General features: G+C 39.1%; 1 protein-coding gene across 5 annotated transcripts in view; it reads right to left on the bottom strand.

Moving 5' to 3' along the window:
• Positions 1-12889, bottom strand: part of ESR2 (estrogen receptor 2) — a 75175-nt gene extending 62286 nt beyond the window's left edge. The window contains exons 1-3 of one of the 5 annotated variants that reach the window (XM_043517641.1): positions 12219-12324; positions 5412-5447; positions 2977-3175 (exon numbers count right to left, since the gene is read on the bottom strand). The gene's annotated coding sequence lies outside the window, so the exon portion shown is untranslated. Of the gene's footprint in view, positions 1-2976; positions 3176-5411; positions 5448-5524; positions 5574-6885; positions 7002-12218; positions 12325-12781 lie in introns of those variants that run through there. The other 4 variants (XM_043517644.1, XM_043517643.1, XM_043517645.1 and 1 more) reach the window with 4 other exon arrangements.
• Positions 12890-13466: the final 577 nt, after the last annotated feature.

The following is a 13466-nucleotide window of genomic DNA, read 5'->3' as shown; positions in this document are numbered from 1 at the left end:
CATGTTGCGCTCTACAGCCCAAGTAGATGCAGCTGTTCCTAGTTTGTCCTACGTATTTCACATTAATGTAGTTCTGCTTCAGACGGGACTACGTTCACATGAGCTAGGTACCTTTTGGTTCATTCCAGCAGCATCCACACTGGGCAGTTACAGCATAACACTTGATGTGCTCTGCCATCAACTTTGAGTGCCTCCCAACTACTACCCTATCCCCCTGGCATAAAGGGTTTTCTACACAGACAACCACTGGTGGAAGGCACAAGCATGACTAGGGTAGTGCTGGAGCAATCCAGTGGAGTACATGGCAAGGAGACACAGACTCTACTTAAGAATGGAACGCTGCTCTGTGCAGGGCAGGTAACCATCACCATATGTAAGAAGGACTTGCAGGAGGGAGACTCTGCCCAGCCTGGAACACGAACAGACATTGGTCCCACCCCTTCAAAACAGGTGTGGTTGCATCTCTGGACTTTTGTTATTTCCAAGAACTATAACCTTTGTTGTTGTTTTTTTAAAAAGAATAATGTTATTGTGGTTGATAAATTCAATTGCTGAACCTGTGTTCCTTGTTTTCCCCAAAGGGGTTAAACTAGAAGTCAGAGTGCCCACAGCCTTGGTATAATTCTGTGGGTGTGTGTAAGGAGCTGGGGGAAAAAAGGGGCTTCGGAAGTCAGAAGAATGGATTTTGGGAAGCTGGATTGCCAAGCCCCACATCCCACAGAAGAGAGTCAGGCCAGAGATCTGAGTGTACCATATGGCTCCAAAACTAATGACTAGAGATACTCTATCCAAACTCAGTTGGACTTGGAAGCTCATGGGACCCAGTGGCTAGGTCCACTCACAGGTTGTAATGAAAACAGCTACAAACTGATCCTGTCTTGGTATAGTTTCCTCAGAGACTATAGCTTTCGCACTTTATTTTTTATATATTAGTACTAATCACATTTAAGATGCATGATAAGACACATTCCTTAACTTCTGACCAAACTTTTTTCCTCCCCAGAGAAACGGGTTGTAAAAAAAATAAATAAAATAAAGAAACAAAAAACAAAACAAAACAAAACAGTAACAAAAAAAAATATCTACAGAGATTCAACTTGCATGTTGATAGTTTAAATCAAATTTAAATTCAGAGTAGGGCTGTTGATTAGTCGCAGTTAACTCACATGATTAACTCAAAAAAATTAATAGTGATCTTAAAAATTGTGATTAATCACAGTTTTAATCATACTCTTAAACAGAACAACAACTGGAATTTATTAAATATTTTTGGATGTTTTTCTGTATTTTCAAATATATTGATTTATATTACAAAGTGTACACTGCTCATTATTTCATTATTACTGCTTATTTTTTATTACAAATATTTGCACTGTAAAAATTATAAACAAAAGAAACAGTATTTTTCAAATTCACCACATACAAGTACTGTAGTGCAATCTCTTTATCGTGAACATGCAACTTAAAAAAATGTAGATTTTTTTTGTTAGATAACTGCACTCAAAAACCGAACAATGCAAAACTTTAGAGCCTACAAGTCAACTCAGTCTTGCTTCTTGTTCAGCCAATTGCTAAGACAAACAAGTTTGTTTACATTTACGGGAGATACTGCTGCCTGTTTCTTATTTACAATGTCAACAGAAAGTGAGAACAGGCATTCACATGGGACTTTGGTAACTGGCATTGCAAGGTATCTACATGCCAGATATGCTAAACATTTGTATGCCCCTTCATGCTTCAGCCACCATTCCAGAGGACATGGTTCCATGCTGATGACGCTTGTTAAAAACGAAAACAAAAAAAATTGTGACTGATCTCCTTGAAGGAGAATTGTATGTCTCTGGCTCTATTTTATCCGCATTCTGCCATATATTTCATGTTATAATAGTTTTGGATGATAACTCATCTCATGTTGTTCATTTTAAGAACACTTTCAACACAGATTTGACAAAACACAAAGAAGGTACCAATGTGTGATTTCTAAAGATAGCTACAGCACTCGACCCAAGGTTTAAAACTCTGAAGTAGCTTCCAAAATCTGAGAGGGAAGAGGCATGGAGCATACTTTCAGAAGTCTTAAAAGAGCAACACTCCGATGCGCAAACTACAGAACCCAAACCACCAAAAAGAAAATCAACCTTCTGCTGGTGGCATTTGACTCAGATGATGAAAATGAACATGCATTGGTCCGCACTGCTTTGGATTGTTATCAAGCAGAACGTGTCATCAGCATGGACACGTCCTCTGGAATGGTGTTTGAAGCATCAAGGGACATATGAATCTTTAGCGCATCTGGCATGTAAATATCTTGCAACACCGGCTACAACAGTGCCATGCAAATACCTGTTCTCACTTTCACATGACACTGTGAACAAGGAGCAGGCAGCATTATCTCCTGCAAATGTAAACAAACTTGTTTGTCTTAGCAATTGGCTGAACAAGAAGTAGGACTTGTAGGCTCTAAAAGTGTTACATTGCATTTAAAAAATAAAACAGTTATTTTTGTACCTAATTCTACATTTGTAAGTTCAACTTTCATGATAGAGATTGCACTAGAGTATTTATATAAGGCAAATTGAAAAATACTATATTGTTTTTTACAGTGCAAATATTTGTAATAAAAAAAAAATATAAAGTGAGCACTGTACATTTGGTACTCTGTGTTATAATTGAAATCAATATATTTGAAAATGTGGAAAATATCCAAAAATATTTAAATAAATGGTATTCTATTATCGATTAACAATGTGATTAATCATGCAATTAATTGTTTTAATCACTTGACAACCCTAATTCAGAGTACTGGACTGTACCAGACACACAGAAATTGGGGTTTGGGATATGTTCCTTGGGGGACCGCTAAGGAATGCTTCTATCCACTGAGGCCAATTTGATTTAGCTAAATATCACACAACTGAAGAAACATTTTTTAAGAAAAGTAAACAAAAAAAATCCAATTCCTTGAGTATTACTTACCATTCATTAATTTAAGACACTGAGTGCAGAATTCACAATTCCATTGACTTCCAAACCAAAGGATGGCACTGGTATCTGAGACTATGCAGAAACATTGTCCAAGTTTTTAATGTTGTCCTCACAACAAAATAGGTTTCTGGTCTTTAAATAGCTCTATATTTTCAACTGTCTGTATCTTGGATATTCACTGTCCAATATACTGCAGAGCAAGCAGAGAATAGATTCAAATGTCATGGTCAAATACGTACACAAGTAAATAATTAAACTATCTAAACAAACTAAAATATATGCACCTACATGCAACTGAAAATTGCTGCTTATTGTAAATTACCTGTCAAGAGTTTTTAAAAAAAATGTTTTATACTAGGCAGCTAATTTAAACAGTGAATTTTTGCAATTCTGGAATTATCAGAGTGAAAATACATGTTTTCTTTACTACCTGGAGCCTGAAACAGAAACAATAACTATACAACCTTTCCTAGAATATGCAACAACTTTGTAACCAAACAGTGGAGTGACAAATATCCTGATATGTCAGCCATTAAGGTTAAGTCACAAGATGCTCATTATTTTCTTGACAAGTCAGACACTTTGAATGAAGAATGTGTCAGCCACATAGGACTAAGATGACCTTTCCCCCCCACCTCAAATTTAACTCCCTTCCACCTATAGTAAAAGAGTTACTTTTTTCCCTTGCTGATCCAGTAAATGTACATTCCACTATCACACAGCTTAAGACATTTAAAAAATTATATTGCAATAAATCCTAGATGTATTAATTTTGCTGAATTAAAATGTGATTATCACTGCATGATACACAAGCTAAACAATCCTCCAAAAAGATGATCATCAGACCTATCCTTTTTGGGTAACAAATCTAAAAGTATTCTCCCACATTGACATGTCAACAGAAGAGGTTTTAGAACAAATTGATAATTATACAGTAGTATGTCACCAGAACCAGATAGTAATTCACCCAAGAGTTCTGAAGGAACTCAAATATGAAATTGCAGAACTACTAACTGTGGTAAAGTAACCCATTGCTGAAACAAGCCTCTGTACCAAATGACTAGAAAGTAGTAATGTAATGCCAATGTATAAAAAGGACTCCAGAGGCAATCCTGGCAATTGCAGGCCGGTGAGCTTAACCCAGTAATGGGCAAACTGGTAGAAACCAGAGTCAAGAATGGAAAAGGGTTGGAATAAATGTTCAGTTTCCACAATGGAGATGGGTACTCCCAAGGATCAGCACTTGGACTTGTATTGTTCAACATATTCATTAATGTTCTGGAAAAGGGAGTGAACAGTGAAGTGGCAAAAGTTTGCAGATTATACAAAATTGCTCAAGATGGTTACGTTCAAAGCTGACTGAGAAGAGTTACAAAGGTATATCACAAAACTGGGCGACTGGGCAACAAAATGGTAGATGAAATTCAATCCTGATAAATGCAAAGTAATGCATGTTGGAAGAAATAATCCCAGCTACGCATATAAAATGACTGGTTCTAATTTAGCTATTGCCACTCCAGAGAGAGATCTTGGCGTCACTGATCTGAAGTTTTCAGAGAACTAGCCACAATGTGCAGCAGTGGTCACAAAGGTTAACAAAACAGGAAAGGGTTAGAAAATAAAACAGCAAATATCATAATGCCCCTATATAAACCCATGGTGCGGCCACACCTTGAATACTGTGTCCAGTTCTGATCTCTCCATCTCAAAAAGTATACAGTGGAACTGGAAAAGGTTCAGAGAAGGGCAACAAAGATGATCAAGGGTATGGAACGGCTTCCATACCAGGAGACTACAAAAATTAGGACTGTACATCTTAGAAAAGAGAAGATTAATGGGGGATATGATAGAGGTCTATAAAATCATGACTCGTGGGGAGTGTTAATTATCCTTTCCCACGATACAAAAACCCTGGGTCACCTGATGAAATTAATAGGCAACAGGTTTAATACAAACAAGACAAAGTACTTTTTCACACAATGCACAATTAACTTGTGGAATTCGTTGGCATGGGATATTGTGAAGGCCAGGAGTATACCTGGGCTCAAAAAAGAACTAGATAAGTTCATGGAAGATAGGTCCATCAATGGGTACTAGCCAAGATAGTCAGGGATGCAACCCCATGGCCAGGGCAACCCTAAATCTTTGACTACCAGAAGCCAGGATGGGAAGACAGGGTGGATGCCTTGTTGTGTACACTCCCCATCACTCCATTGATCTGACACAGTACGGCAGTTCTCATGTTCTTATGAGAGTCACTCTTTATGCATAGTATGGGACCTCTACTTACTGGTTGTTTTATAACACACATCACTCATTAAGAAAGCAACATTACATGCCTCATTCTCCTGGCACTCCCTAAATGACTTCTTTGCTACATTTATATTTCCTTGTTTCAGGATGGGGAATTAAGAACAGCACTGTACCTCTTTCGCTCTCCATATCAAGGAAATGCCTTCCTCCTTAAAACAAAAACAAAAAAACATCACTACCAATCTTTCTATAATATTGCTGCATCTTTTTGAAGCTGTGCACCAACCTCAAGCCTTTTCATGTGACTGCCAAGCTTCTGAAGCTGCACTGTCTTTCTAGAAGGAAACCTACCCAGTGTGTATAAATTACATACTAGAAGTATACAACTCACTTTAGGTTTTATGTAATATGTCTGCAAAATGGGGCTTTTAAATACAAAGGGTTGCCTTAGCCCTAACTGCAAAAAGCAAACAATATCTAAGCGTTGCAATAAAAATATAAAACATTTACATTTCATGTCAATTGGAAAAGTGTGTAGTTTTATTTCATATTTCAAGTGTAATGCAATTTATTTCAATGTACTAGTCTACTACAAATACTGTAACACTTTCATAGCAAAATATATACAACTCAAGACTAAAAATTTCAAGACTTAATAAACTTTGCCAAAATTTTCTTTCAATTTCACCCAAATTACTTTTAAAAAAAAGACTTTTTGTAAATATCTTGATTTATATCACTGTTTTCAGCAAGACAAAAAAAATATCATTTTAATACATTTTTGAAACCTTGTTTCATCTTTTTCCAAACCATTTAGTCACATGAAAATCCAAGTATTGCTTCCGCTTGACTATACAAATAAGAAATTACTAAGCAACTATGTTTTATATGTATGTAACACATAGTACCATATACAATTTTAAAATTAAATATAGTGTCTAATATTGCCCATATTTAACAGATAGAATAAAAACTTGGCAGACTTTCAAAGTTATTGGACAGCCATGTGCTGTACCAAATCTACAGCACTAACAAACCCTACCAGGAAAAAAATCTAACAAAATAATGGGTAAAATCCCAACCAGATTGAAGTCAGTGGGAATTGAGTCATTGATTCAGTGGGATTTAACCCCATAGATTAGCCCAGTTTTCTAAGAAGTTAAACTACAGACTAGAACAACAGTTCAGTCTTAACACAACATGATCTAAAGAGTTACTTTGGGATTTCTGTTTTTTGGGCCTGATGATTGCTCTCTCTGGAGGAACGGATCAGCAGATTTTTCTCTGTGGACATTTCTTGCCGATAACAGAAGCATGCTGCAGACACAGATGTGTAATGTGGAAGACGAACATGGGGAAACTGAGGTAATGTAAAAAAACTTTGCATGCTCGGGGATCATCATCCCTCTCTATGGTAAGCCCCTCTTACTTGTACATACTTAGTAAGGGAGAATAAGGGTATTCCAAAGCCAGAATTAAAAACAAAACAGAGCTGAAATTTAAATGTACATGGTGTAAAGGTGATCATTATTTCTTTTAAACCACCCACAGTAAAATTGCTTTTCAATAGTTTAAATGTATATTTTCCACACACCATTAACATATTATAAGAATATTATACTTTAAAAAATGCATACAGAAGCTCACATTAGTAGATGGGAATAATGCCACCCAGACAAGTGAAATTTTTTAGGGTTGTTCTGCTGAAGACTTCAGTTATTTCCCCTCTGCAAGACTGAAAATCAATTTTATCTTCAAAATTATGAAATTACTGGTGAACAAATTAATTAAAACACTCATGACAATTTTAAGGTTTCAGAGTAGCAGCCGTGTTAGTCTGTATTCGCAAAAAGAAAAGGAGTACTTGTGGCACCTTAGAGACTAACAAATTTATTTGAGCATAAGCTTTCGTGAGCTACAGCTCACTTCATCGGATGCATTCGGTGGAAAATACAGTGGTGGAAATTCAGTGGAAATCTCCCCACTGTATTTTCCACCGAATGCATCCGATGAAGTAAGCTGTAGCTCACGAAAGCTTATGCTCAAATAAATTTCTTAGTCTCTAAGGTGCCACAAGTACTCCTTTTCTTTTTTATGACAATTTTAAATCCATCTTCTCCATAACTGCTTGGAATTTCAAGCATTAACATTGATCTTGAAATTAAAAGTGGTTAAGAGAGATTGCTTGTTAGCAGTAGCTGCCACCTGAATGCCTCCTCATGGCCGTGGTGGTTTCGCAGTGCCCTGCCTCTAGCCTCCTCCCTCTTATGGGCCCCTTAAGCACTGCAGAGTCTTTGTTGTGGCTTACAGCACCCTTTCTAGGGATGGTTTAATACTAAATATAGTCAGAGTCCTTAATCACAAAATAATGAAACAAAGTCCACAATAATAAACTCTACCTAAAGCTACCAGCCCTTTCATCCTACTTCCTTACTCAAACACACCCCTGCAGCTTCCTGCTGCCTTTTATATTAAATCACCTGATTCCCATCAGGTGAGGCTCCTCTTGTAATCAGGTCTGGCTTAGCCCCAAGGCTCTCCAGCCCAGGGCAAGCCACCCTGTTTCTACAACAAATTGTAAACAAGAGTCAGGGATTTTTAAATCCCATACTGATTACCAATTTTTTATTTTTCCTTTGAAGATCTCTAAGGAAGTTTTTAAGTGTCCAAGTACATGTAATGTTACTAGAGGTTTAATGATGCTGACAATACAGTCATCAAGAACTGATTCATGCCATATTCTAAAAATTAAAGGAAAAAGTCATCTTGCATAGACAGAGTAACTATAAATTAATTTTTTTCTTCAAATTGGGAAGGGGATAGAAAAGATGGAGATTACATGCCAAGGTAATATATATAAATAATATAGATGAAATGCAGTTGAGAGGAACTTTTGTGAAAACCCCTAAAGCAGTACTAAATATTGTGGGTTTTAAATCTGTGTATTGGACATTCAGAAATGTATTTGTTGGTCCAATAAAAAATACCACACTTCTACATTATCCATTTTTTCCTGAGGAACTATATGGTTACAATCTCAGTGATCTGGAGAGGGAGAAGAACGATAAGTATACTCAACAATTCCGAATCTGATTCCGTATAATTTCATATTCAAATACAACTTACTTCTAAGTGTATTCACAACCATGCTTAACGTTTTCCTTAATAATATGAACAACTATTTGCTCTTTAGGCTATTATCTAGTATTTATGCAACTTTTTTCCCAAGCCCCAATACTGTCTCTTACAAGACTTTTGAAAGTCCAAAGTTATATTATTGTAAAGTTGCTTTATCCCCCTCCCACAAACTTGGGATTTTATTAAATGTGTCTAGGAATGAGAGACCAGCTGATTCCATTGCCTTTTTTTTTTTTTTTTATTAAAGGCAGAACCATTATTTGATTTGAATGAGACCTTATTTAAGAATGATGGCTTGATATAGCCCTATGATAATATACTCTCCTAGCTTTAGTATATTTCCTATTACAATACCAACACTTTATATTTTCAAAAGCATCCTTAATAAATAAAATTTCCCTCTTATCTAATCAGGAAATATTTTCAAACTACAAAATTCTCTCTTTATATTACAAAAATATATTAGATATCTGATGGTAAAATCTTAATCATATTAAAGTATGAGGTAATCAGGTATATAAACACAGCTTTGTAGGAACAAAGCTTGAAAATAAGATTCAATACATCTTCTGGAATTTGAATTCCACACAATTCAGTAAGGGCCTGATCCAAAGCCAATTGAAATTTGTTTCTCAAATCAGAAATGTCTGTTTTCCCATAATTTGTGTGAAAACATTCACCTTAGTTTCACTGCAGTAGTGCCACTGTAAAAAACTTTTGTTTAAAAAAAAAAATCTTAAGTACTCTGTATAGCAAACTATTGCAAATGTTCCGTGAAATCCTCAAAGAATTTCTGAAGAGTAATGCATTAAAGGATCATTTATCTGCTGCACAAACTGATCATATTTTTAAGAGCATAATCTTGTAATGGAATTAAACCTGTTAAAACAAACTGAAAAGAAAATATCACAGAATAAAAATTTCAAGATATTTTACTGTTCACAGATCTAGTGGTTATCACAGAGCTTTTACAACATTTAAAAAAAAAATAAATTTGAGCTAGTTCAGCACATACCTGATATACACTTTTAAGGAGTAGGAAACATGTTGTGCATCAGACAGCATTAAATGTAACTAGGGTTTTCATACAGCTTTTCTGGATTTGTTTTCCTTCCTCATTTCAGAGAATCTTTAGCAGCAATGCCCACCACCACTTGTCTTAGACCACAGAGCAGAGGACTCAAATACCAATCCTCACAAAGCAATATGATGCCAGCTCATCAGTACAAGATTACACAGATACCCTCAATGTTTCCTTTCCCAGTGAAGGCAAGACTTCATAATAAGTTCCTCCTCCTCCCTTCTGACATGACAAATTCAAAGGCTTGCTGTTCATTGCAATTAGAGCTCCCAGATTGCAAAAACCAAATATTCTCTTATATTCCAATGGAATTTGAATTATCAATATATCCAGCAACATAAATCTCAACTGATGTACAAATTAAACTTTAAAAGCTAATATTAGCTTTAAAAAATAAGAAGAATGGAAACAAGCCCGACATAACTAATCTTTAGTTTGAACTTGCTCTTTTAGTCACCTCACACCTTTCTGGTAATCCATATACAGTACTTGAAAAAACTCATTAGACAATATTGCAGTACGTGCTTTTAATCTTTAAAGGAAAATAAAGAACCTGGACTTATTTTAGCAAAGTCCAGTTACAGGTCTTTTCAAATAGCAAACTTTGCTGATGGAAATTAAGCTAGAAGCCCCATAGCCGATGAGTTCTTAATATTATGAAACTATTTAGCACTTTTCATTTTTAGAGCACTTTATGAACATTAAAACAAGGGTCAGATTCTTATGCATACAATATTTATACTGTTCTGGCAGCATGAAGGAGCCTGTAAGTAAAGTGATGTAAAGCAGCCTTTGGGCCAGATTTTCAGAGGTATTCAGGCACCTAAAGATGCAGATTGACAATCCCAGTAGGTGCCTAACACACCTCTACAGGTTAGGTGCCTGCCACCTAGCCTGATTAGGTGCCTATCTGCATCTTTATGTGTACCTACCTTTGAAAATATGGTCCTTACTGTAAATGAGAATCAGGCCCTCACTCTTTACAGTGTATCTTTGGTTTTCAAAGGACATCAATAATAATACTGTTAGCATTAAGACAAATGGAAAGTATTCCAGATAGGAAATCTTTCCTGGCTCACATATTCTTTGAATAAGAGTGAAAGGCTACATTCACCCAAAATGACACAGGGAACAGCAGCATTTCCGTTCGTGTTTCTGTTTGTAATAGAGCCTCAGAGACCAGGACCCCATTTTGTTAGGCACTGTACAAACACAGAACAAAAAGATAATTCCTGCTTCAGAACTTACAATCTAAATGTAAAACAAGATCAAACAGATTAAGACAAACACAAAGGGAAGTACAAAGGAACGATACAAAATAGTGAGGAGGTCTTTAGGGGCCTCATAGGAACCCTGCCAGCAGATGCTACTTAGTTGATGTGCTGAATCCCCTATCTTTCCTGGTCAGTTTTTTAGTCATGCTAACCACTGAGAGATCCTTCAAATTATTTTTAGCTGAAATTCAGGTGAAAGTAGGTGAATCTGGAATAGTGGTACAATAATGAACTAAAACATTTCTAAACTTAATGTCCATTTTTCCCATCTGCTATAAATTACAAAGATACTTCTGGGAAGGCTAAGGAGGACTATAAATCCTTCTGCCAACTATGGCACAGAAAACTGTTGTTACTGTAAGTCCTATTTTACAACTGTTCTGTTGCACATCTTTATATGCAACTCTTGGCAGCTCAGCATTAAGACCATTCTTGCTGGGGAGACTGACATATTGACTCATACTTGGGTTCTCGCAAACCCTGTTACTTTACAGTCCCATTTCATGGATCCAGCTTTACCCTCATTCCACGCAATCCTGCTGTAGCCTCTGGGCCAAACTAGGGAAGTTCCCCCATTGCGGACAGCAGGTGTTGACATATGCAGCTGAAATGGTGCTGAAAACGGTTTGACTACAAGTGCAGACAAGGACCAAACCAATGCAAACAATTACCCCTGCTCTGAGCAGTTTTTTGTGCTACTGAGATTTCTCTAAAAGAAAAGGAGTACTTGTGGCACCTTAGAGACTAACAAATTTATTAGAGCGTAAGCTTTCGTGAGCTACAGCTCACTTCATCGGATAGCTTATGCTCTAATAAATGTGTTAGTCTCTAAGGTGCCACAAGTCCTCCTTTTCTTTTGGCGAATACAGACTAACACGGCTGCTCCTCTGAAACCTGAGATTTCTCTCGCAGCACTGTGGTGGCCTGCTTGCTTATATACTCTTCCTCCGGGGTCACCGCACCACCCTCGGCGGATGTGCAGCTCCAAACACAGCCCCCACAAAAGGTCAGTATAAGGTCTAAGCCCTGGATCCCTCCCTGCTTTCTGAAGAGGGCACATAACCCCCACCCCGTTTTCCAAAGGGCTGAGGGGGCCCCTCACCGGCTCCCCCCCCCCCGCGGCTCTCCGAGGAGCTATGGCGGGGGCGCTCAGCGGCTTCCCCCCACTAGGCTCTCCAAGGGGCTAAGGGAGCTCCGGGCTTTCCGGGGGGGGGGCTCACCGGCTTCCCCCTGGCTTTCTGAAAGGGGTCCTTCCTGAGAGGCTGAGGGAGGGGGCCCTCACTGGCTTCCCTCCCCAGGGCGGGCGCAGAGTCTGCAGGTGCTGAGGAGCGTCTATTGCTCCCCAGCGGTGTCTGAGGAGCGGGTCAGGGTCGGGCTCGGGCCACCCAATCTCCCGCCCCGGAGCGGAGGCTCGACTCAGCGCCACCCTCCCTTTCTCCTGGCCGGCTCCCCGGAGAAAGAGAGAGGATGAGAGCAACCATCATCACCTCCCTCCTCCGCGGCGCGCGCCTCATTTGCTCCTGGCAGGCCCCTCGGTCGCTTGCCCCCTAATCAGTAGCCGAGACGATTCAAATCCCAACCCCAGGTGTTGGAAGCAGTGCTCTAAGCTGATTGGCCGCAGGGAGAAAGTGGATTGTCCAATGAGAGACAGAGTCACATTTAGGGGCGGGGCTATGGGTACCCCAGGGCTACGCTGTAGGAAGGTGTCGGTTGGCTCGGGCGCCAGGCGCCATTAGGAAGCGGCCGTGGCGCGCTGTTTTCCCCTCAGGGCCGGTTTCGCCGCGCTTCTCCTGCCCCTAGCAGCCGTCGCGCCACTGGGGGACCCTGTCCGGAGGCTCCAGCGGGGACCCTGCCAGCCGCACAGACCCTCGTTGCCAGAGCCCCCCGGCGGTACAGCAGCGCTCCCCCTGCACAGCAGCCAGCCTCGGAAGCAGGGCTGAGGCATAATTGTCTTTCCGCCCACTGCTAGGCTCGGACACAGCCCCCCACGGACTAAGACCAGGTCTGGTGGGGTGATGAGCCTCCTCCAGCTCTCCCTGAAGCTGCCTACCTCTCTCTGTGGCAGCCTGGGGGTAGCCACGGGCGTGAGTCTGGCCCCTGAGGGGCGGCTAGTAGTCAGATTGCTGCTGTAATGAAACCACGTCTCCATATTTCACAATGAGCACCTGGCAGGAAATGGTGTAATATGTGTGCATTTCTGTAGGAGCCTTTTACAAAAATGTAAATCTAAGGGGGCGCCATAAATCCTAAACAACTATTAAGAGCTGCATTAAAATGCAGCTCTGTAAACTGCATTTTAAAAGATCAGCATTTGTGATCTCAGCTGGGAGCCAAACCTATAATTCTGGGGATAATAACTAAAACCTTGAATCCAGATGACTTCAGTTTGCATTAAGGACTTAGTGTACCAGATAACTGGCTGGAATAAAGGCACACCAGGTAAGCAACCAGAAATGTAACATTACATGAGATCAGAGGTCAGGCCTCTACTATAAAGATTTTTTAAAATATAAATTAGAAGACTGTCTTGAAGTGAATATATTTTACTTGTAGTTATTAAGAAGATTTAAAATAGAAGTTATATATGTATGGAAAGGCATAATTCGAATCTGAGCTACAGCATTTACAGCTCCTGTACTCAAGGTCTCCAGGAACATTAAGAAAATGAGATGAAAATAAATTGAGATGAGATGTAACACAGAAGTCTATGTTCCCCTTGTGCACAAAGTACATGA

The sequence above is a fragment of the Dermochelys coriacea genome, chromosome 6, assembly GCF_009764565.3.
Source record: "Dermochelys coriacea isolate rDerCor1 chromosome 6, rDerCor1.pri.v4, whole genome shotgun sequence".
Classification (NCBI taxonomy): domain Eukaryota; kingdom Metazoa; phylum Chordata; order Testudines; family Dermochelyidae; genus Dermochelys; species Dermochelys coriacea.
This window is presented reverse-complemented; position numbering and strand designations above follow the sequence as displayed.